Below are 23,948 nucleotides of genomic sequence, written 5' to 3' on the forward strand. Positions count from 1 at the left end.
AATAGAGTCAACAACATAAAGGCCAATCACCATCAGAACCTAGTGGTGCTACATCAACAAGACCTGAACATCCCAAAGCAGAATAACTAGACCTTAAAAATGACCTTAGGGAGATGATAGAGATTTTAAAGAGGAAATGAAAACTACCCTTAAAGAATTCAAAGAAAAGACAAACAAAAAAGGGGAAGAAATCAATAAATCCCTTAAAGAAAGTCAAGAAAAATCAGTTAAACGGGTGAATGAAACATCCAAGATTTGAAAACTGAAATAGAGGCAATAACGAAGACACAAACTGAGGGAAGACTGGAAATGGAAAATTTAAGTAAATGAACAGGAACTACAGATGTAACATAACCAACAGAATGCAAGAAATGGAAGAGAGAATCTCTGGCATTGAAGATACAATAGAGGAAATAAATTCATCAGTCAAAGAAAACACTAAAGCCAAAAAAGTTATAACACAAAATGTCCATGAATTTGGGACACCATGAATAATAAGAATAATAGGGATAGAAGAAGGAGTAGAATACCAACTCAAAGGCACAGAAAATATATTCAACAAAATCATAGAAGAAAACTTTCCCAACTTTATGGCGATACTTTATTTGTGCTGAAATATCATTTTATTTGTATGTTAATAAAGTTGCCTGGGGGTCAGAGCAAATAGCAAGCCTTAGCAGAAGTCTGGCAGTGGTAGCACATGCTCTTAGTCCAATCACATGGCAGTCAGAGTCTGTGTGTTCAAGGACATAGCCAGCTTGGAGACACATGCCTTTAATCTCAATACCAACCATAGAGACCTGTTGGTCTGTATAGACAGGCAGTAATGAGGAGGTCATATGGTTGGATTTACAACCAATGAGAAGGCAGAACAGAATGTCAATAAAAAGACACACAGGAAGTAGGTCTCTTTCTCAGGGGAGGGACGGCAGCAGAAGCGGGTGGTAAGAAGGCCGTCTTGGTCTCAGCTCTTAGCTACTGCTCTCTGACCTCTTGGGCTTTTAACTCTGCATTTGGCTCTGTGTTTCTTATTTAATAAAACCGTTCAGAATTACATCTATGCAACTTAAAGAAGGAAATGCCTATAAAAGTACAAGAAGGTTACAGAACACTAAATAGACTGGATCTAAAAAGAAAGACCCCTCACCACACAATAATCAAACCATTAAACATACAGAATAAAGAAAAAATATTAAGAGCTGAAAAGGAAAAAGGCCAACTAACATATAAAGGCAGACCCATCAGAATAACACTTGACTTCTCAATGGAGACTCTGAAAGCCTGAAGGTCCTAGACAGATGTTATTCAGACACTAAGAGACCATGGATGCCAACCTAGACTAGTATATCCAGCAAAACTCTCAATTGCCTTGATGTAATGAACAAAATATTCCATGATAAAACCAGATTTAAACACTAGTTATCTACAAATCCAGCCCTACAGAAAGCACTAGAAGGAAAAATACAACCTAAGGAAGTTAGATACATCCATGGAAATACAGGTAATAGATAATCCCACACCAACAAATATCAAAGAAGAGAAACACACAACATTACCAACAAAGAATAACAGGAATTAACAATCACTGGTCATTCATATCCATTAATATCAATGGTCTCTCAATTTGCCTCTAAAAAGACACAGGCTGACAGAGTGGATATGAAAACAGGATCCATCCTTCTGCTGCATACAAGAAGCACACCTCAACTTTAAAGACAGACACTACCTCAGAGTAAAAGGCTAGGAAAAGTCTTTCCAATCAAATGGACTTAAGAAGCAAGCTGGTATAGCTATCCTAATATCTAATAAAACAGACTTCAAAGTAATTGTAACCAATCTGGATATTGTTCCTTGATGTCTTGTTTTAGGAAGTGCTTAAGGTATTATTCAATAACCAAAACACTCTGGCTCTTGCACATTTTCCAAATTTGATCACTGAAGTGGACACCTGCCAATGTAGAAGGGTGATGATACCTTCCATTTACTTTCAATACCCCACTTCACTTCAGTTTAGATTCCATCATGAGGATAAAAATCCTTCTTAGGTGTTTTTTCCCTTTATTTGTATGTGTATCTTTCAAACATATTTGATTACTCTACTGAGTAATTCCAAAAGGGAATTCCGAAAGACCCAGCTTTTTCAATTGGAAACAGAAACATTTTAGGAAAGTGTGCTTGCTAAGGCAGATTTTAATATGAAAACAACTCTTTATTAGTTACATAATGAAATAACCTATAAGAAAATCCATAAAATAAGAGTGCAATTGCATAACAATAGAAAAAAGGATAACTCCTATCATAAAATCCCTATTTTGTAAGTTATAAAATATACTGGGAAATTCACAAGTGAGATTCTAAATGCAGTGATAAATTATCACATAAATAATCACCTCAAATTTTTCAAAGTTCCTTTACCAAATTAAGCCAAAAAAATTTATATTCTCACATTTATCAATATTATATCTTACTGTTGAAAGTTTTGAGTCTATAAGATTTAATTTTCTCTAAGTGCTCAAGGGCTGTAGCACTCAATAGATCAACCTAATTTTTATTAAAACATAGGATGTCAAAAAATATATCTCAAACACACTTACTATGTTGTTATGATATTGCGATATTTTAATGAATAAGCATATCTGACACAATTTAGAAGTATTTAACTTTTAAATACTTCTCAATTAACCTAGTAACTTGGCTATATGGCATTTCCTATAATATGTAACTAAAGAAAATTGAATTATTTTTAACTATGAAAGTAACACTTCACCTTGTATTAAAATGTGTTACAAGTAACAGCAAAACAACAAATAGTACTTTAACCAAAGCTGAACAATATTCAACATCAGCTTTGAAAAAGCACAGAAAAATCAGAAAAATTGAGTGTGCTAGGGATGACCTTTAAGGTTTTATCCCAAGATCTACAACTCAGACCATAACTGAACAATTCATATTGTAGTCAAATACAAATAATTCTGTAAAACATTATCAAATTATCAAATACTCTGGGATAATTAATACAGATTGCCAATATGATAGGGTCTGTAATACAAAATTACTCAAGAGACACAGTTTAGGGACATCGAAGCCTCCTGTTGCCTTCCTTGCCTTGTTACAGTGGACTGTATCTTAGAACTGTAATCCAAAGTAAACTCTTGATTCTATAAGTGCTTTAATGTGAATGTTCCTGCTGGTGCCACTTTTTGTTTCAGCAAAGAGATAAATCACTAAGGAGAAGTGAAGATGTTATTATGATAAGCCTTGCCATGTCCTTTGGGACTGGTTTTTGCAGAATTGTGGAAAAAATTGGAACTTAGGGCTTTGGGCAGGAAGAATCCTTGAACTGTAAACTGAGGTTACTGGACCACTCTAATGAGGATAGTGAGGATGAAGAAAACAGAGTAAAGACATAACTCATGCAGCTACAGAGGGAGGACTCTATGAGGGACTAGCCTAGATGCATTTAGAGTGATATTCTGGCAATCAGTCTGGCTGCAATCACTCTGTTCTGAGAATTTGACTCAGGTTGAATTTTATCCTAATGGACTAATTTGTTTTGAGGAGGAAATTTCAGTGCATGAAAGTGTTCAGACTGTGTCCTGGATACTGCTTATTATTCTCAGACACATCTACCATGAGACAAAATATGAAGCAGAAACCTTAACAACTGTAAAGTTTGATGAGGAAAGTTATGTGAACAAGTTGAAAGTTTCACATGGGAAATGCAGATAACTAACCTCTGTAATTGTTAAAGAGGATAGTATAAATAAAGGAACACTTGGTGCTATGCACTGGGACAAAAAGAAAGAGCCTGGAGGGCAAGATTCCATTCATCTAAGGCCCCACTGCATTAAAGTGTGAATTCATTTGAAAATAGCCTAAAGTGAGAATGTCACAAATGGGGATTTTGGCTGAAACATAACTGCCTAAGAAAGGTTTTCCATAGACTTACTATTCAGAAACCTCTATAACTACAGAGAACCACTAATGGCAGTCAAAGTGTGACAGGGTCAAAGTCTCTGCAAGAAGGCTTTGAGAAGGTTCTGAATAAAGATGTGAAGGTAAGGTCCACATTTGGAGTGGATCCTAGAATGTCAGAGATGCCTAGGCCATGGGACACTCAAAAAGGAAATCTGTAGGTATGAAGTGGAGCCAGTTCAAGGGAGAAGCTATGTGTGCTAAAGGCAGCAAGACTATGTAGTTGAAAGTTTTCCTGTGTCCTGCCTGGCCCAGGACAAATCTCTCTCACCCACCAGTCCCGCAGCCACTCAGATCCAAGTAAACACACAGAAGCTTATATTATTTTTAAACTATGGCCATGACAGACTTCCTGCTAGCTAGCTCTTGTATCTTAAATTAACCCATTTCTATTAATCTATGTTTTGCCATGTTTTCTATGGCTTTACCTGTGTCCTATTACATGTTGTTCCTTGGGCAGCTGACTGGTATCTCTCTCTGCCTTCTTCCTGTCTCTCTAATTAGAATGTCCTGCCTAACCTTATTCTGCCTCACCATTGGCCAAACAGCTTTATTTATCAACCAATCAGAGCAATGCATATTCATAACGTATAGAACGACATCTTCATCATTTTCCCTTTTCTTTCTATTCAAAAGGAAGGTTTTATAAATCTCTTTCTTAAAAACAGGGTGGGTAGTATAGATATGATAGGATAAAAGGGTAGATTGTTGAGCCTACTTTTAAAGAACAACTTGTTTGAAACATTTTATATTGCTATGGATTTCAGTTTATTGATACAAATTTACAGTTGATTTTGTTAATATATATATATATATATATTTCTACTCTCATTTAAGGTATGTTTGTGTAGCTCATTTGAAAATGTAGTGGATAATTAAGAAATACAGATTAATAATTAGTTATCTAGGATAATCAAACTTAAGTCATGTTAGTTAAGTTTTCTAGCTATACATAGATACAATTCAATTAGGTAGCTAATCGTCAAACACTTCAAAGACCTATAGAACATGGCATTTAAAATGTTTTAAAAACTTAGACTTTCTGGACAGTGAGACACATCTTCTCCTGGCAGCACTGATTAGTTCAAAGAGAAAGATAGGTGTCAAAGACACTGCATATGGACTTTATCTTCTTCTTGGCTAAAATAGCCATTGGGCAAGAAACTGTTCTTGCTTGGACTGCTTGACAAAATGTTGTATTGACTGGATATGCAGGACCCATAGGAAGGTGACCACTGAACTTTGCAAGATGAGATGGTCCTTCAGGACATAGAGAGAACTGACTGAGAGACTCTAGGCCTATATGGCTGAAGATGGATATCCCAACATTGGATAACATTGCAAAAGAACTTTGGTTGACTATCCAGGCAGCCAGCTGTCGCTGTCATTCTAGATTTTTGGAAGTTGCTTACAATGCTCTTCCTGTTTACTTAGATAATAGTATATCCTTCTGGGGTCTTGATGTAGTTGAAGACTAGATAGTTATAATATGGTTTTCCTTGGTTATGATAAGAGATAAGATAGATATAAAACTTTAGACTCACAAAAATAGGATAGATAAAACATTTTCTTTAATTTTGCCAAATACAAATAGACTAAATATTATAACTGTAATTCTTGCTTGATTACTGTTTTGCTATATGCAGTTTTACTATGTTAAAGTTAAACCCTTCCTTTTGAATTAGACAGAAAAGGGGAGGTGCTGTGGGGTGGTCTATATGCTGTGAATGTGTTGCTCTGATTGGTTGATAAATAAAAAGCTGATTGGCTAGGAGCCAGGCAGGAAGTATAGGCAGGGTAAAGGGATAAGGAGAATTCTGGGAACAGGATGGCTGAGTAGGTAGATGCCAGCCCACCATCCAGGAAGCATCATGTAATGGCACACAGGTAAAGCCATGGAACATGTGGCAACATATAGATTAACAGAAAGGGGCTGAGTTTAAATGTAAGTGCTAGTCAATGGTAGGTCTGAGGTAATGGCCAAACAGTTTTAATTAATATAAGCTTCTGAGCGATTATTTTTATAAGTGGCTGTGGGGTCCTTGGTGCCAGGCGAGCACAGGAAAACCTTCAGTTACAGGATTATAGCTGTTGTCTTTGGAACCCCAGAAACTGGACCACAGAGCTGTTGAACTTGGTGGTTACTATGACTGGTTTCACTGCTGTTTTGGTTTGTTCGTTCCTTACTATGCTGCCATTTTTCCTCTTTGGAATGGTGATTTTTATTATATGTTGTTGTGTAGTAGAGGAGTGTAACTTGTTCTATTTATATACTTATTTATTTCCTATAAGTCCATATACATCTCGGATGAGACATAGACTTTGGACCGTTATATAGTGTTGTAATGTTGAAGATTATAGGAACTTTTGGAGCTGGATTGGTTACTTACATTGTTAAGATCACTATAAGCCTATGAGGATAAGGGTATATGCTTTTGGCTTAAAAGTAATATATGTCAGGTGTCAGGTTGACAAGGAGTAGACTTGTGTTTATTGATACTGATTGTCAGCATGGGATATAGTCTCTGGAATTGTATGTCAAAAGAAAACTTTGCTTGTGTAAGTCATTTTTGTTTGTTTTGCTCAGGTATTTTATTACAGAAATGAGACTAGTAACTAACAAATCTTATATGGTGATAAAGGCTGTTAGGTATAGGCTATTTAAGCTTTAAAAGAAAATAAAATCTCAAGTATTCCTCCAAATATACAATATAACTCACTGTGATTCATCTATTTACCAAGTTTTCCTCTCTTTTTTCTAATTCTCCAATTACCAGATCAACCAGCATTACCGTGCACACACTCAGAAAAAAAAAAAAATCTTTAAGAGATCAGAACACAAAGCAATATTCCTGTTCAATTAGAAATAAATTGTTACTTTGTTTTTTTTTTACATTTGAAAACTTAAACAAAACTGACAAATATGAATTATTTTATATTTGAAATAATTCATAGTCATATTAGGATTCCACAGTCATCTGATCCATACCATTTGTTTTATCAAACAAATTAAACAGACATATTTGTCCTATAGATTTTTTTTTTTTTTTTTTTTTTTTTTTTTTTTTTTAAAGATTTATTTATTTATTTATTTATTAATTATGCATACAGTGTTCTGCCTGCAGATATCCCTGCAGGCCAGAAGAGGGCACCAGATCTCATTACAGATGGTTGTGAGCCACCATGTGGTTGCTGGGAATTGAACTCAGGACCTTTAGAAGAACAAGCAGTGCTCTTAACCTCTGAGCCATCTCTCCAGCCCCTGTCCTATAGATTTTGCTTCATTTTCCATACAGTTTGATATTGACATTTCCATTCTCTGTTGTTAGGGTAACTAGACAATTTACATTGTTGATAGAAACACAGGCATTGTTACATCCTCTACAGAACCACTAGCTTGAGCTGGTCTAGAGAATCATTACCAAACTACTCTATTCTTTCAGTAGCATTTCTTTTTTTGTTTGTTTGTTTGTTTGTTTTTTGAGACAGGGTTTCTCTGTGGTGTTTTGGTGCCTTTCCTGGATCTGGCTTTGTAGACCAGGCTGGCCTTGAACTCACAGAGATCCACCAGGCTCTGCCTCCCGAATGCTGGGATTAAAGGCATGTACCACCACTGCCCGGCTTCAGTAGCATTTCTAGTCAGTGCTAGAATTTAGTAGTCTGTGTGATAGAAAGCATTGTTTCACTGTGGGTCCTGGAAGGAGGACAATGGTATCAAATCTATCTTAAAGTGTTAAGAAGAAATATATACATAATTTATATAGTAAATCAAAGAGAAAAATTCTTAGAATATAAGTTTTTAAAATGTTTAGGCACAACTAATATATAATTACTATATAAATGGAAGTGTAAGTTATTTCATTGAGTCTAGAGACTGGGGAAAATTGATCCTATAAACTGAGAAATTATTATATTAATATTTTACATATCATACTTTGATTTCATGTTTTGGTGATTTGTAATATATTTGTTTCTGTATTGAGCTTTAAAAAGTATATTCTATGAATTATAAGCATTTTATTTTCCCAAAGGTCTCATATAGTCTTGTCTTGATCATGTCATTTCTGTCTGAAGGTTAAAGTACAGGCACTGAATTTTCAAGTGGGAATGTTTAGATAATTCAAGTGTACTATGAGTCTGAAAAACTAATAAATTATTAGCTGTGACTATGAATTAGGTTGTTCTAGGAATCGAGTGAGTACCTGTATACTCACCAACTAAAATATATTTTAGAACTGACAGCCATTATATGCTCCCTGTAAATTTTACAGAAGGTCCAGATGTCTTTCAGGATACAGCTTAAGCTCTGTGGTATAGAAAATAATAGCCACTTGTTTCTTTGTTGGTCCCAACTCTTTTTCTTTTTTACAGTTTATGTGCATTCCTCCACCCTTGTGTATGGTGATATTTTATTTGTGCAGAAATGTGGTGATATTTCACTTGTGTGTTAATAAATAAAGCTTGCCTGGAGATCAGGGGGAAAAGGTCAGCCATTTCAGGTAAACAAGAAATCAGGCAGTACACGCCCTTAATCCCTTAGCAGGGAGGATCTCTGTGTGCTCAAGGCCACACTAGGGAAGAGAGCCAAGCTTGGTGGCACACGCCTTTAATCCCAGAACCAACTATAGAGTTCTGGAGGCCTGTACAGACAGACAGACAGTGACAGAGCTGTGTAGGAAGAAGAAGTGAGGTAGTGGGCTAAGAGCCAATGAGAGGGCAGAAAAGCTAGGCATATGCCTGGGTAGACAGGAAGTCACGCTCTTTGGAAGCTTCGGAGTTGGTGAGGTGAGGTTAGCTGGTGCCTTTCTGTATTTCCCTGATCTCTCTAAGGCTTTCACCCACATTTTTGACTGGTGACCTATACATTTGTCACCAATTCTCTATATACACATCAAGCCATACCTCCAAATGACTGTATTTACTAATTTACTTGCAATCTTTGCATCTTGGATAACGAAAACCAAAAAAAAAAATGAAATTAGGAAATAATATATTGACTAGAGCTGCTTATCTTTTAAAATATTATATAAACTCACAAAAAAAAAAAAAATAGGCCAATGGCCAGTTTTAAAACATTTTACATGTGTTAGGTCCCATGCAATTAAAGTGTGTATATGGAAAGTTGTAAAAGTTAATTGATATATAAAATTTCAAATGTGGAGTTTTCATGAAAGAACATGAGCAAAGATGTAGATCAGTTATAGTTGAAAGATATGATGTTAATAATGGAGGTTGAGTGGTCAGAGCCATGAAACCAAAGAGTAAATACATATTCTTGCTAAAGAATTCAGTATGCAAAATTTCTAACAGTCTCAGATATGGTAGATATAATTTCATAATAGGTATGACGTATAATAGTTGGCAGTTAGGATCACCTTCCTCACAGTTCCATATGAGTTAACCATCTGTTCCCATATATTTAGGTGCATACATATTATCAAACTTATTATTGCTTATTAATATTCTTATTTTTAATTTTGTCATCCAATCAAAAAGTTGCTTCATCTTTACACTTATTCCAATGACCACAGTTCCTTGAACAATGCAAACATTCAATAAGCATTGATTCAGTTCAATGAATAGGCATGGTTTTATTATCTGTCCTCTTATTTTAACCTTTAGTCCTAAGAAATTGAATGTGGTTTGGACCCATGCAGGTTCCCCGGCTGTCGGTCCAGAGTCCAACTAGCTCCAACTAGCTTGGGACAGATGTCTCTGTGGGTTTCCCCATCATGACCTTGACCCCTTTGCTCATATAATCCCTCTTCCCTCTCATAGACTGGGCTCCTAGAGCTCCACTCAGTGCTTAGCTGTGGATCTCTGCACCTGCTTCCATCAGTTACTGGACGCAGGTTCTATGATGAGAATTAGGGTAGTCATCCGTCTGATTACAGGGAAAGGCCAGCTCAGAGATTCTCTTCACTATTGCTTGGAGTCTTAGCTGGGTCCATCCTTGTGGATTCCTGGGAATTTCCCTACTACCAGGTTTCTCCCTCTCTGTCCCTCCCCCAACTTGACCATCCTCTTCTTCTTGTTCTCTGCCACCTCTCCTTACCTCTTCCCTCGCCAGTCCCCCCCAACACTCCCATATAAAGTGGGTGACAGTTGTGTGGCTTAGGCAGTTTGTGGGGTCACTAGCAGTGGGACCAGAATTTATCCCTAGTGCATGAACTGGCTTTATGGAGCCCATTCTCTATGGAGGAATACCTTGCTCAGCCTTGATATGGAGGGAGGAGCCTTGGTCGTGCCCGACTTGATATGCTAGACTTTTTTGACTCCCTATGGAAGGCTTTACCCTCTCTGAGGAATCAATGGGGCCTGTGGTGGGGGGAAGGTGGGAGTGAGTAGGAGGAGGGGAGGGAGGGGGAACTGTGGTTGGTATGTTAAATAGAAAAAAAAATCTTGTAATTAAAAAATATTGTAAAAAAAACCCAAAAAAATATTGTTACATCAAAAATAAAAAAGAATGAAATTGAATGTGGGAATGTAGAGAACAGAAATTCAACTTATAAAGAACTTTAACTTGAAACTTTTATCGCTAATGAAGTCTTTCTGATCCCAAGATAAATACTGATTAAAGTTTATTTTCGATAATATTGAATTGTTAAGATGTTCTTAAATCCCTTTTTTAAATCTATGTCAAAATTATTTTCTTTTAAAAACCACACGTTGTAAACATAAAGATAATTTGGTGAACGAGACAGAAATGACACATTCCTATGGATTATCTTTCTGGTGAGGAGACACACACTGTCAGTCAGGGTTACAAGGAAAGTTAAAGTCATACTTCTCATTTCTCAGAGAACAACATTGATACAAGACATAGGCTGTAGTTAGACAGGGGAAAGTTTAATAAATTTAAAGCAACAGCATGCTATTCCAGACATAAGTGTAAATGGAAAACATGGGATAAATAACACTTGGATAAAAAATAAAACATTTTGTTACGACAAAGGCAATATGTTACCCTTGGTTGAAAGAACTACTCAAAGATAAAAAGGAGAGAGGGAGGCAGGGAGGGAAGGAACAAGTGAGGGAAAGAGGGATAGACCGAGAGGTAAAGAGACAGCAAAGAAAAGCCATCTATTTGATGACATGTTCCAAGAAGAAATGAGTGTCATAGTTAAATGGCCCGAGAAGTTAGAGAGTAATTCTCTGGGGGAGGTACATTTGACTTGGTATCTAACAGGAGTACATTGGTGCAGAGATCTCCCAGGAAGAGACTAAGTAGCATGAGCTAAAGGCTTTTAAATGAAGAGGAAGAAGAAATAGGATCAGAGTTAGATATGACCTAGTGTTAAAAATAGGTCAAGTAAAGAAAGATAAGAGATTCTACTAAGGTTCGTTTTTCAGTATTGATTTTATGTTAAAAGGAAGATGGAAATCTTTATAGGTTTTAGAAAGAGAAGTCATCTCATACCAGGTCACTTACGGTGTTTTGTGTTAGACCATGATGCTGTTTGATTTAAGAAAGTTTGTATTCAGATGAAGAATCCTGGCCAAAATTATATGGGAGTAACCAAGCACTATCTTATCAGATTGAAAGCCCACTCCATGAAATGGGACCTATACCTGAAACTGCTCTGGTGGTCAAGGACCTGAGACTAGATAGGTCACGGACCTAGCAGAAAACTAAATATTACTGTTATGATAAACAAATGTAGCAATATAATGACGTTCTGCCATACTCATAGATCAGAGTCTTGTTCATCTATCATCAGAGAAGCTTCCTCTTCTAGTGGATGAGAAAAAATATGGAGACCCACAACTAGAAAATGGAACACTAAGTCCTAAATGGGATGTTGTAGTCAAATTTCTAAGAGGTCTTATTAAATAAAAAAAAAAAAAACACTGAGCCAAATATAGGAGAGAAAACCTTAGAGATCAGGGAAATAGGAATAGCCACCAGCTAATCTTACCTCATCACGCTGCAGTCTCCAAAGTGAGCTACTTCCTGTCTACCTGCGCCTTTATTGCCTTGCTGTTATGCCCTCTCATTGGCTCTAGGGAAACTTTATTTATTAACATACAAATAAATTATCACCACATTTCAGCACAAATAAAATATCACCACAGGATATCTCCATCAAATCCTTCCCCTCAGGGCTCAGGGAGCCTAAGCCGAAGAGGAGGCAGAAAAAAGTGAAAGAGCCAGTGAGGATGGAAGATACCAAGGATAGAAGGTCTTCTAGACATAACAAGGCTACATGTGAATCCACAAAGGTTGTCACAGCATGCACATAGCTTGGCCAAGTCTAAACAAGATGGAGTCCCAGCACTGAGAATGGAAGAAGACAAAAGAACACATCCCTAACTCAGAAGTCTCCAATTGACAATGACCTAGGAAGGTACCATTAGTTTTCACCAATGGCATCTTAATGAGTACACAAGCACATTTAACAGCAGAGCCCAGGCCCAGTGGTAGGTTGCCAACACAAAACATACTCAATGATATTTTTGGAGGTTTTATTTATTTGTTTTTGGTCTCATAATGCTTTGTTTGGCATTTGTTTTTACTTTATAATTTTTATTTCTTTTATGCTTGTGTATTATGATTCCCACTACCACCATCAAGAAAAAGAAGAAGAAGAAGAAGAAGAAGAAGAAGAAGAAGAAGAAGAAGAAGAAGAAGAAGAAGAAGAATTTTCAACACAACTTTTTGTCAAAATTCAGTCCCCTTCTTTCTTACCATTTTGAGAAAATGTGAGTTTTGCATTGCAAAGGAATATATTTACAAACATGTATTTAAAAGTGAACATCAGTAAGGTATCACCTTATTTTTTTGTGTGTCCTCAGATTATTGTTTGGATTAAATTTTTATTATTTTCCGTTTTATGGTTCACAATTTCCTCTCTGGAAAGAAAACCTTGTAGGAACAAGGACAGAGAGTGCAGATAAAGTGTTAAGCTTATTAGAGAGTGCTCTATTGAAGAATATGCATGCTAGTCATGTCATGCTCTTCCTCTATTTCCTATGTAATTTATGTATTTCCTTAAGTCATACATTTGAAAAGTCCTATCAGCTTAGATAGCATTAGTGGAGTGACTTTTGAAAAATCCATTTATACCACTTTATCTTCAGCTTTATATAATAAAATAGATGCATTTCTCCTAGAGCTAAATTTTATAGGACAACATTGTACAGAAATTCTTGGGCCCTAAGGAATAATAGAAATGTTGTGCTTTCAATTACATCTGTTTTCAGACCCAAATGATAGGTCTTTAAGAAGTTTTTTCAAAGAGGCCAGAAAAATATTTCCATATGGACACTACTAATACAAATTATCCATATTAGCTTGAAAATACAATACTGAAGGAAATGGTGATGTGGGTTTGTCCACCTCACATATAAAGCTTTTTAAAAAACATTTAAAAATAGATTGTCCTTGGTAACAAAAATACAATGCAATGGTATGAGCTGTCTTTTAACGTATAAAATGAATGTCTGTTGTGGAAATAGACAATCATGACTAAATAATGAGAGTCAAATGACATAAATGATTGTGGGTATATGGTATGATGTTAGAGATGAAGAAAATCCATTTAAAGAACTGATATAATTTTTAAAGAATGGCAGGATCATATACAAGATAGAAAAAGAATAGTGTGCTATATAGTAGCACTCATTAAGAATGAAGGCATTTTGAAAAAAAGAATTGTCATATGAAACGAGTAAGTTTAGGGAAGAGTAACTGCTTTAGCATTTGTTGTTTTTAAATGCATACCACACAACTGAATTTTTTTTTATTTTATGTAAGAGACATGTTTAGCATTATGTATCACAATATGGTGCTGGAAAAGATAATGCCAGAAGGCTAGGTTTAGAGTGTCTTAAAGAAGAACTTAAATGCTAAAATGCAAATGTATAAGCAAAGAGAAAGAGCAACAAATTGAAAGCCATAAGCCCTGAGTTCAAAGCTTCCCTTTGTAATTACAAAGTGGGAAATTTTGGCAAGCAAGTTCACTTAGTAATAAAATAGAACTGTGAAGTCATTCTTAAATTAAGAAAATTAAGAGCATGAGGCACAAGTATGTATGATGACCAATATAACAATATAAGTATTTAATTTGGTTATATATATATATATATATATATATGGCTTTAATTAGAAGCCAGAGAGTGCAGAGAGTGATTATGTGCACCCCGGTCACCTTTTCATGAATGTGAAATGTAACGCTTCATGGAATAGGAGCTATGGCTATTATAGAAGTGAGAAGTTTAAAAGTAAAAGTCAATGAGAATTAAAGATTACTAAGGAATGAGAGTGAGGAAGAGAAATCAATGGGTTTGGGTTTCTTGGAAAGAATGAAGAGATTTTCTTTGATTTTTTTATTGAAAATAGATTCTACTCTCATACAATACATCCAACCACATTTTCTGCTCCCACCATTCTTCCCAGCCCTGTCCTTCTCGCCAGATCAACTCCCCTCCCATTCCCTCTACAAAAAACAGCAATCCTCTGAAAGTTGACATCCAAACAGGACACAACAAGATACGGTAAGACAAGGCAAAAGTCCTCCTACAGAGGCCAGAATGTAGGTATTTTATCTGCAGCCATTAAGATAATAATTAGACAATCTGAAGAAAATATTGATTGACTGATTGCTGCTTTGTCATGGTTATTTGATGAATGACTTCATATTCTATGTTTAATAGTCTATACTTTAAATCTGCTGGTCAGTTTAGTAACCGTCTTTCCATTTTTACTGAAAAAAAAAATGAAACAGAACTTTGGGTAACAAAAGTACTTAAAGTGAAGGAAAAAGATTGACAGGAAGTGATATTACACTTATCTAACTCCTAAGGCCACACTCTTTCACATTTAGTGATACATATGTGTTTTATAAAAAAGACTAGTTGAGATATTATTTTTAAGTTGAAAATAAATATCCAAATCTCAGAAGACTTAACAAAGGGCAAAGACTGCAGAGAACAGATGAGCCAGGATGATGAAGTCTTCAGTGCTGGTGGAAGTTGTAAGTGGAAGACATGGAGGCAAACTCCAGTTCTGAAGACAGGGTTTCAAGTGAGGCAGGATGAAGGCAGAGACATTAGGGAGTATGGGACAGGAAAGAGGCCACTTATCCTGCAGACTGATTGAACCCTCAGAATAGTGGGTCAGTAAGAATTCCCTAACAGTTAGTATTTACTGCAAAAGCTCCTGGCATTGAGTTAATATTACTTTATATATAGATAATTTATGTTAAAATAGAAATGAGCATGCTTATGGCAGGAATGTGTATAACTTTGGGAAGAGAGTTTCCTTTCCCCAGATACCTTCTGAGAACCTCAAGCAAAACATTTTACAGTAAAGATATCTCATCTCCCTGTATCCTCTGGTCTATGTTTTTCCTTTCCCAGGTTTAATCCTGTTAGGTGCTTTCATAAAATACACAGTGATCTTATTCAATTCTTGAAGAGAGTAACTCTAAACCCTGCTAAAATCCTATGGATGATTACTGTCAAAAGAGCCAGCTCTGATTTGGCCCTCCTTTTGAGATGCCCATGTCCATACTCCCAGGTATGCCTTTCCTCTGAGAGCATTCGGATTTCCAACCCCAGTGCATGAACCTACATTAAAATTCCATTACTAACCAAACTCTGGTTCATAAAATGTGTATTGCTGAAGTTCTTTTTAGTATCTAAGCTGTGAATCCTGGGTTGGCAGGAGTCAAGTTCCCTAAAACTGCAACTGAATGCCTCTTGCTGTGGAGACTGATAATGTGGAGGTCAGAAACTGTTCTTCACCAGTCATGTGAGCAAATCTTGAAAAAGACAGTTAAAAAATGCAAATATGACAGTTTGACCAGACTCAGGGAAAACCATTTTTAAAGTCGTGGGAGTACATGTTGTGATGTACATGGGAACACAGAGTTGTGATGGTTACAGAATGGTAGGTATAGAAAAGAAATTGAGAAGATCTGTGTATAGAAATAACTGAAAAAGAAATGGTGTTATGTGATGAGCCTGGAAAGCCCATCGGTAGCAGTTCTTCTTCAGAAAATTTACTAGGACTTGGGGACAAGAAGAATGACTCTGGAAGTTTCTATCCAGAAATATCATTGATTATTTTTTTTGTAATTACTAAAGTAAGATTCATGAATATACTAGCATGCTTAAAAAGCCCATTCTAAGATGGAGACACATTCACATTCAAAAGTATGGTGCATTTGCATTATTAGAGTTTTCCCAATTGACATGTTCTAATATGACCGCAAGAGCAACGCCTACTCTCTGAAGCATCCATCAATGTCTGGATAACCCATTGAAAATGCAAACCTCTAGCTAGCAACACTCTTCACTCTCAGAGGGAAGCAAATGGTTGTCTGGCAAAATCGCTTTTGCATCTTTAAATTTCTCCTCTTCCTTAGTTTCCTCTGCTTTTGACAAGAAGGTGTCATATGAAATCTTTCTTGCAGGAATCTGTGAAAAGTAAGGATCCCACAAACTGGGATTTCACAGACATTTGGTTGTAATTTTAAGAGACATTTAAATTTTTAATTTATATTGCAGCATAGACTAGGGCGCCAGCTTTTATATTTCTTTGGCAGCCTTTCTCTACTTCAAATTCTATGATGATCCATGGGCCTTTCAAATTAGAAAAATAGCTTTGAAGACTTCAAAACCCAGCTGCCAGGGCTCTCACCTTGGAGATTAGAATACAAATGCTAAGTAGATGAGAGTCAGTAGGATGCCTCAGTTTTCAAAGATTTTTCCTATAGATTGCTTCAGTGATTCCAATATATTGGACATGTGCATATAGGATTAACTGCTTTTCAACTTCTTCCTGTAAGTCATCTCCTTTAATAACGAGTTTCCAGTCACCCAGTCACAAAATCAAATGAAATAACAGAAAAATGCTGAGGATGCACTTTTGCTGTGTAATTAATTCAGTTCACTATGTTTATTTAACTTTTATGATCTTGATTGATTCTCCATGTTGTACAATCAAAAAATTTCTCAGAGACAAAGAAGAAATACTTAGTATTAGATCAAAATATAGACAATAGTTGAGGAGTAAAGAAGCAGAAAGCAGCTGATTCAGAAAACAATGAAACTTGCAGAAAAAAAAGCCTTTGATTACATGAGAGAGTGAATGTCTAGGACATCACACACACAGCTACTAGGGAAGCAGACCTCCTCAGATGAGGAAAAAACAAAAAATGAAAAAGCCAGAACTGACATAATGAGACAAACTGTCTAACATAATTATCAAGGGACAAATTATGAATCAGTGATAAACCTGACAAGATTAGAAAAATCTTAAGACATTTTATATGCTAAAATTGAGCATTTGTGTAAAAAAAAAAAAAAAAGAGCTGCACACAAGCATTTTTGGTGTTTTTTAATTGAAGAACACCTATTGTACCCGTCATTGGGGAGGAAGAATTAAGGCAAATCCAGCATATAGGGGAGAGGTAGGAGGACCTCAAACAGCAGCAAGTTTCTGTAAAGAAGGGAAGATTGCCTCTGAAGGTGTCCATGGAGCAGGAGAAGAAGGCTCTTTCTGTCCTTGAAAAGATCCCATTATGTCTTAGGATATGAAGTTTCTAACTTTCTGACATCCTCCTTTGCAGGAATTACTACTATTCTGGAAGAATTTTAAAACCATGTTTCCAGTTGTGATCAATGTTCTAATCTAGAGAAATACTTTAATATGTGTTTTTGAAACAATATGCACATGCACCTCTCTGTTCAGCTGTGTTACCTATTACAGAACAGAGTTGTGGTTGAGCCAACGTTTTAAGCCTTCTGCTTAATTTTTGTACGTGTGCATTTTGGACCCAAATCTTCACACAGATCTGTAAATATTTTCTTATAATCTTTCACCTCTATGTTCTTCTATTTGGCAGTGTTTTTAAATGAAATTCACTACAATATTATATTTGTTGTTGCTTCATAGATTGCGCTTTTATAATTTTTTATTTTTTAATCAGAGAATTCAAATATAATCTGGGTAGAGAACACCAGGAAAGCTTGTCACGGGGTTTTAATATTTATGAGACGCTTTACTAGGTCAATCCGCAACCAATCTGGCATCTTTAGACACAGATGTTGATTCATTGCAAAGCCACCGTTCAATTCTCTCTTGACAGGATAAGGGTCTAATAATACCTAATATTTTTTAGGGAGGATAATAATGACAATGGGGAAAAGAGTTAGCTGAAGGTATACATAACTTCATCTTTCATCGATGTTTTAAAACTTTATCAGCTTTTTTTGCTTGTTATTTTGGGATGATTTTCAAATCACCCATTATAATGAATGCAGTCATAGTTTGGAAATATGCATATAGTCTTTGTGTCTCTCAGATGAGTCTATAAGATCTTTAACTGGTGCTTTAAAAAAAGGGCAGAATGCTGTTGCTAAGAATGACCTTGGAGAGAATTCAATGCATTCTCTCTTAAAAATCTCCTAATTTGTGCATATACTTGAGGATTTCTGTGCTTCACGTCTATGATTCTAATCCATATGCATGAAACAATTACTAGCAATTTCCCAAAACATAGTGAACTTTAACATACTTTTGCACAATCCTTTTTACAGTTGTGCTTGGGTCATTCAGTAATGCTAGATAGAAATCATATAACAAGCAGTCATTATCATCAATCTCCAAAGGGCACTAAAAATTATTCCCTGGGGTCACATCATATATGCTCTTCCCTCTTGATAGTAGATATTTACCATTTTCTGTTCTGCCTCAAATCTCACTTCATCCATGCCTGTCTATGTGCATATATTGTGTTTGCTGGCTTTGCTTGACCAAGCATTATAAAAAAAGTATTAAATATGGGATCATTTGTCTTTCCATTACACAGCCTATCAGTCTTTAATGTATATATCTCTTTTTTTCCTGATACCTCTGAATAATTTTCACCCAGTTTCATTTCTGTTACCATAATAAAATACCATGGGGGAAACAGCACCAAAGGGAAAAAGAGTGGATCACACTCCAAGGTTACTGTCCATAGAAGCTGGGAAGTCAGGGTGACAAGAACCTGAAACAGTTAGCCAAGTCACATCCACAGTCAAAAGCAGAAAGAAAAGCATGTATGCATCATGGACATTCAGCCAGTGTCACCCACGTTTGTGAAACCTAAGTCTTGAAAGTGAGAAATGGTACTGCTCACTTCCAGGCTGGGTTTTTCCAAATCCACAAAGGCAGTCAAGTCAACCACCCATAGACCAATGTGGTCTAGACAATCCCTCAGTGAGACTCTCTTCCAAGGTGATGCTGAGTTGTATCAAGTTAACAAATTAACCACGATAATGTCTCTCTCTCTGCACTTGGAAAATATTTATTGTAAGTTGATAATCATTTGATATACTCTCTCATACCACTGATCTATTCTTCTGTATAATTCCTTAGACATCAGCATTGATAAAAATAAAATGTGTCTTGATTTTCTAGTGACAGTGTAATTGCCTCATTACTCTGTTGCTTTGCGCTACTTGATGTCACAAATATGTTAACTATCTGAAGTGTCTCTTCACTCTTCAACCTGTTTGAAATTATTTTCAGACTGTCATTCTAAAGGGAAAAAAAATCTCATCAACAACAACACTCATGCTGTTAAACAAGAGAGAGCCTGCTGTCCTAACTGTAGACAAGTCCCTTCACACCCTTTTCACGGACTTCCTTCTCTTATATGTCTTTGATGATTTTATCCCATTCAAATGACTGCTCACATCATAATGAGAGAGTTACTTGCAGTCACCCAAAAAGGTGAGTATTTTGTATTGTGCCACAGGATCTCCATGTAGATAATCTACATGGTACCAACTATTTATATTACACACGCAAACACACACACACACAGACATACACACACACACACACACACACACACACACACACACACACACACACACGAGCACACAGGTAACATAAATAATTGGTACCATGTAGATTACTCCCTTATACATTTAAATTTTAATTATTTTTATCATAATCTTCATATATTTTCTTGGATATCTGAGACATTTGAAATGTACAACAAATTAAGCCCTTGGATTTTCTCCTTATTCTTCTGAATTCTATGCTATTAGAGATTATAATTTATTTCCTCCTTGTGTTGGTTCACGTCCCCAAACTGAGACTCACCCCTTGTTCTTTTTTCTCTCACCTCTCACATAGAAACACGACAAGATATTAAAAATTTTATCTTCAGAATATATTGTGAATCAGTCTAGTTCACTGTCACCACCATAGTTCAATTTGCTGCCATATTGCACCAAGACTGCCTTAAGGAGCTAGCCAGGTAAACTGAGACAGTGTGATCTATAGAAAATATAAATTAAATCAAGTCACTTTCACATAACTCCTCATAAGAACATCAAAACAAGTAAATACTTTCAATGAGTGAACTTGTGTGGGTATAGTTACAGTGAGGCAGAAGGAGCCTGCCCAGTGGCAGAAGAGGATGCGGTTGTTTGGTTACAACAAATGTCATGAAGGATTACCAGTTTAAGTTTGACAGATATAACAACCTCTCTCTCTCTCTCTCTCTCTCTCTCTCTCTCTCTCTCTCTCTCTCTCTCTCTCTCTCTCTGTCTCTCTCTCTCTGTCTCTGTCTCTCTCTCTCTCTCTCTCTCTCACACACACACACACACACACATTCATACACACACACACACAAACTCTCTCTACACATACACACACACGCACACACACATACATTCTTTTTCTCTCAAACACACATGCACACACACACACATGTGTTCTCTCTTTCTGATGTGTATGTGTGTGTAAAATTATGAGCTGTAAATTTCACTTTTTATTCTTTAAAAGTATTGTATCCTTAAGACAATGTATATCCCAGCCCCTATTGGACTGATCTGCTATCAGTACACTTTGCTGTAGAGCCACTCTGGCTTCTCGTTACCAATTCAATTCAGTTTTTCCCTATGGACTTCCACTCATGCCCTATAACTGAAATCTAATCTGCTGGTCTTTGTCCTCCAGATAAAGTTTTTCTTCCATGTTTGACTCTGTGCTCACTGCATGTCACATACTATTCTTCTTCCAAAGACACCATGAGTCAATCCTACTGACATCATTATTCTCTCATATAACTTTAAAAAGCGTCTGTGTCGACAAATTCTCTAAATTTTACATTTGAGACTGAATCAGAATGGTTTGAAGTACCGAACAGTAATTTAACCCTTTATAATATTAATAACAGTTCATTCATCTTATTTTAAATTCAACATTCATGTAACCAGTAAACAATCTCCTTATGTGTTAATTAGTATTGTATATCATATTAGTTCACAACATAATTTACAAGTAGAGTGCATATATTGGTGTAAACTCTATCATTCCTATTATACATACCATATCTCTCTATGTTTCACATTAGCAGAAAGAGTAAAGCATTTTTAGATTTGAAGAAAGCAACTCTTAGCCTGATTACTTGGTATTTGTTGAAGATGAGTTTTTTTTTTTTTTTTTTTTTTTTTTTTTTTTTTTGGTTTTTCGAGACAGGGTTTCTCTGTGTAGCTTTGCGCCTTTTCCTGGAACTCACTTGGCAGCCCAGGCTGGCCTCGAACTCACAGAGATCCGCCTGGCTCTGCCTCCCAAGTGCTGGGATTAAAGGCGTGCGCCACCACCGTGAAGATGAGTTTTTGATGAAGTTCATTTGATTTCAAAACAACGGTTAAACGTTGAGCCCTTTAAATTCTAATGTCTTCAGTACAAATTGAATATCAGTTTTTATCTAGGCAAATAGAGCTACAGGTTCCCTATGTGTAAAGTATATGTATATTGACATATTTTTGCATGATTGTGTAAGAAATAAAGGAAGCATGCATATAGAACAACTTCACATGCTTCTCTCAACATTGAAATAGCTTAAAGCACAATTGCTTTTTCAGACTGAAATATTTACCTGATTACTTTTGTGAAAGCATCTTTCTATGTACCCATGCTGCACTTTAGTCCAACTACCTTATCCTACAGAGGCTTGCTCCAACATTCCCAGATATGTATATGATTTAGTTTATTACTTTATTTTTGTTTTTTGAGACAGGGTTTCTCTGTGTAGCTTTGTGCCTTTATTGGAACCCACTCTGTAGCCCAGGTTGGCCTTGAATTTACAGAGATTATTAGAGTCAAAGTTAACTATATCAGGAAGTTCTCAGTTTCCTATAGTACTTTTGTAAGCATTATCGGTTTTCAATTGGATGTTTGTGGTGAGTTGATGTCACAGAAGTATTTTATAAAAGTATATTTATGTTTCAATTTTATTATTTTCAACTGCAGGTATGGACCTGTTATAGAAACATTTTCACATGTTTATTTTATGAAAAATGTCTTTTGATGACCTAGAGATAATAGCTGAGCCTTCTTTGTACTTAATGCAAGTAGTAAAAGGAAATAAAGAGTGTAAATATATGGGATGCTTGTTAATATGATCAATAATGAGAAATGCATATTAAAATGCAAAAGGGATCTATGTAAAATAGTTATTAATATTAACTAGTTTTCCATTCAATATATTTATAGGAATTGATTTTTCTTTTGTTTTCCAGGTGGTGAAGGTTGACTCCTTGACCTAGTATATACTACAAAAGTAATTTATCATTCAGATATATCCTAAACTTTCAGTAGGAACAGTTTTTATGCTCCTTTCAAAACATTATTTCTCTTATTTTTGAAATTATAATAAAATTATATTATATATCTCTTTCCTTTCCTCCTTCCCAACCATCCCATATATTGCTTCTTACTCTCTTTCTAATTAATATCTCCTTTTGCATTAATTATTTTTACATACATATATGCATTTACATATATATTCTTAAACATAATCTGCTGTGGGATGTTCTGTATGGCAAATGTGTTGCTGATTAGTCAATAAATAAAACACTGATTGGCCATTGGCTAGGCAGGAAGTGTAGGCGGGACAAGGAGGAGAATAAAACTGGGAAGTGGAAGGCTGAGAGAGACACTGCCAGCTGCCATGATGACAAACAGCATGTGAAGATGCCGGTAAGCCACGAGCCATGTGGCAAGATATAGATTAATGGAAATGGATTAATTTAAGCTGTAAGAAAAGTTAGCAAGAAGCCTGCCACAGCCATACAGTTTATAAGCAATATAAGTCTCTGTGTTTACTTGGTTGGGTCTGAGCGGCTGAGGGACTGGCAGGTGAGAGAGATTTGTCCTGACTGTGGGCCAGGCAGGAAAACTCCAGCTACAATAATCTGCTCAATCTGTGTAATATTACTGGCATGTGTAGGTTTGCAGGGCTGATGATTTGGTTTTGGATAACTAATGAGCATGTTCTTCTCTGGAGAAGATTATTTCTCCTACTCTTTTTTTTTTTTTTTTTTTTTTTTCGTTTTTCGAGACAGGGTTTCCTGTGTAGCTTTGCGCCTTTTCCTGGAATTCACTTGGTAGCCCAGGCTGGCCTTGAACTCACAGAGATCCGCCTGGCTCTGCCTCCCGAGTGCTGGGATTAAAGGTGTGCGCCACCACCGCCCGGCTTATTTCTCCTACTCTTAACAATCCATCCTATAGGGTTTTCTTTTTTGTGTGTGTAAGATATGTAAGATATATAATATTTATATATTATATATCTAAATTGCTTAAACAGTTTCATTGGGTAGATTACTGGTTTTCATAATAAGTTATATTCATTTTTAGTTGTTAGTAATTTTAATTTCAAATTAAATTAGATGATTATACTTAAAGATTTGAGTGATTTTATTTCTAGAAATATAATTAAAGTTTTCTCAAAATATTTGCTGGCTGATATCACATATTCTTCCTCATTGATTATTCACCATTGAGTATGGGTCGTCTAACTGGCATGTTATAGAAGAGGCAGTCAAAAGGACTAGACAATTTATTCAGGGAAATTGAGAGTAAATGGATATCTTTAAAATTTTTCATTCATTTCATGACAAAAAAATCATTCCATCTCCCTGAGTGTCTCAAAATTTTGATGTATTATTTAACTAATCAC

The 23,948-nt window shown here is 35.9% G+C and overlaps 1 protein-coding gene across 7 annotated transcripts in view; it reads right to left on the minus strand.

The window, feature by feature from the left end:
* The window catches only part of Csmd3 (CUB and Sushi multiple domains 3), a 1,145,339-nt gene that overhangs the window by 654,277 nt on the left and 467,114 nt on the right, over positions 1 to 23,948 (minus strand). The window lies entirely within an intron of this gene.

This window comes from Peromyscus californicus, unplaced genomic scaffold (genome assembly GCF_007827085.1).
Source record: "Peromyscus californicus insignis strain IS unplaced genomic scaffold, ASM782708v3 Scaffold_20__1_contigs__length_68692818, whole genome shotgun sequence".
NCBI lineage: Eukaryota > Metazoa > Chordata > Mammalia > Rodentia > Cricetidae > Peromyscus > Peromyscus californicus.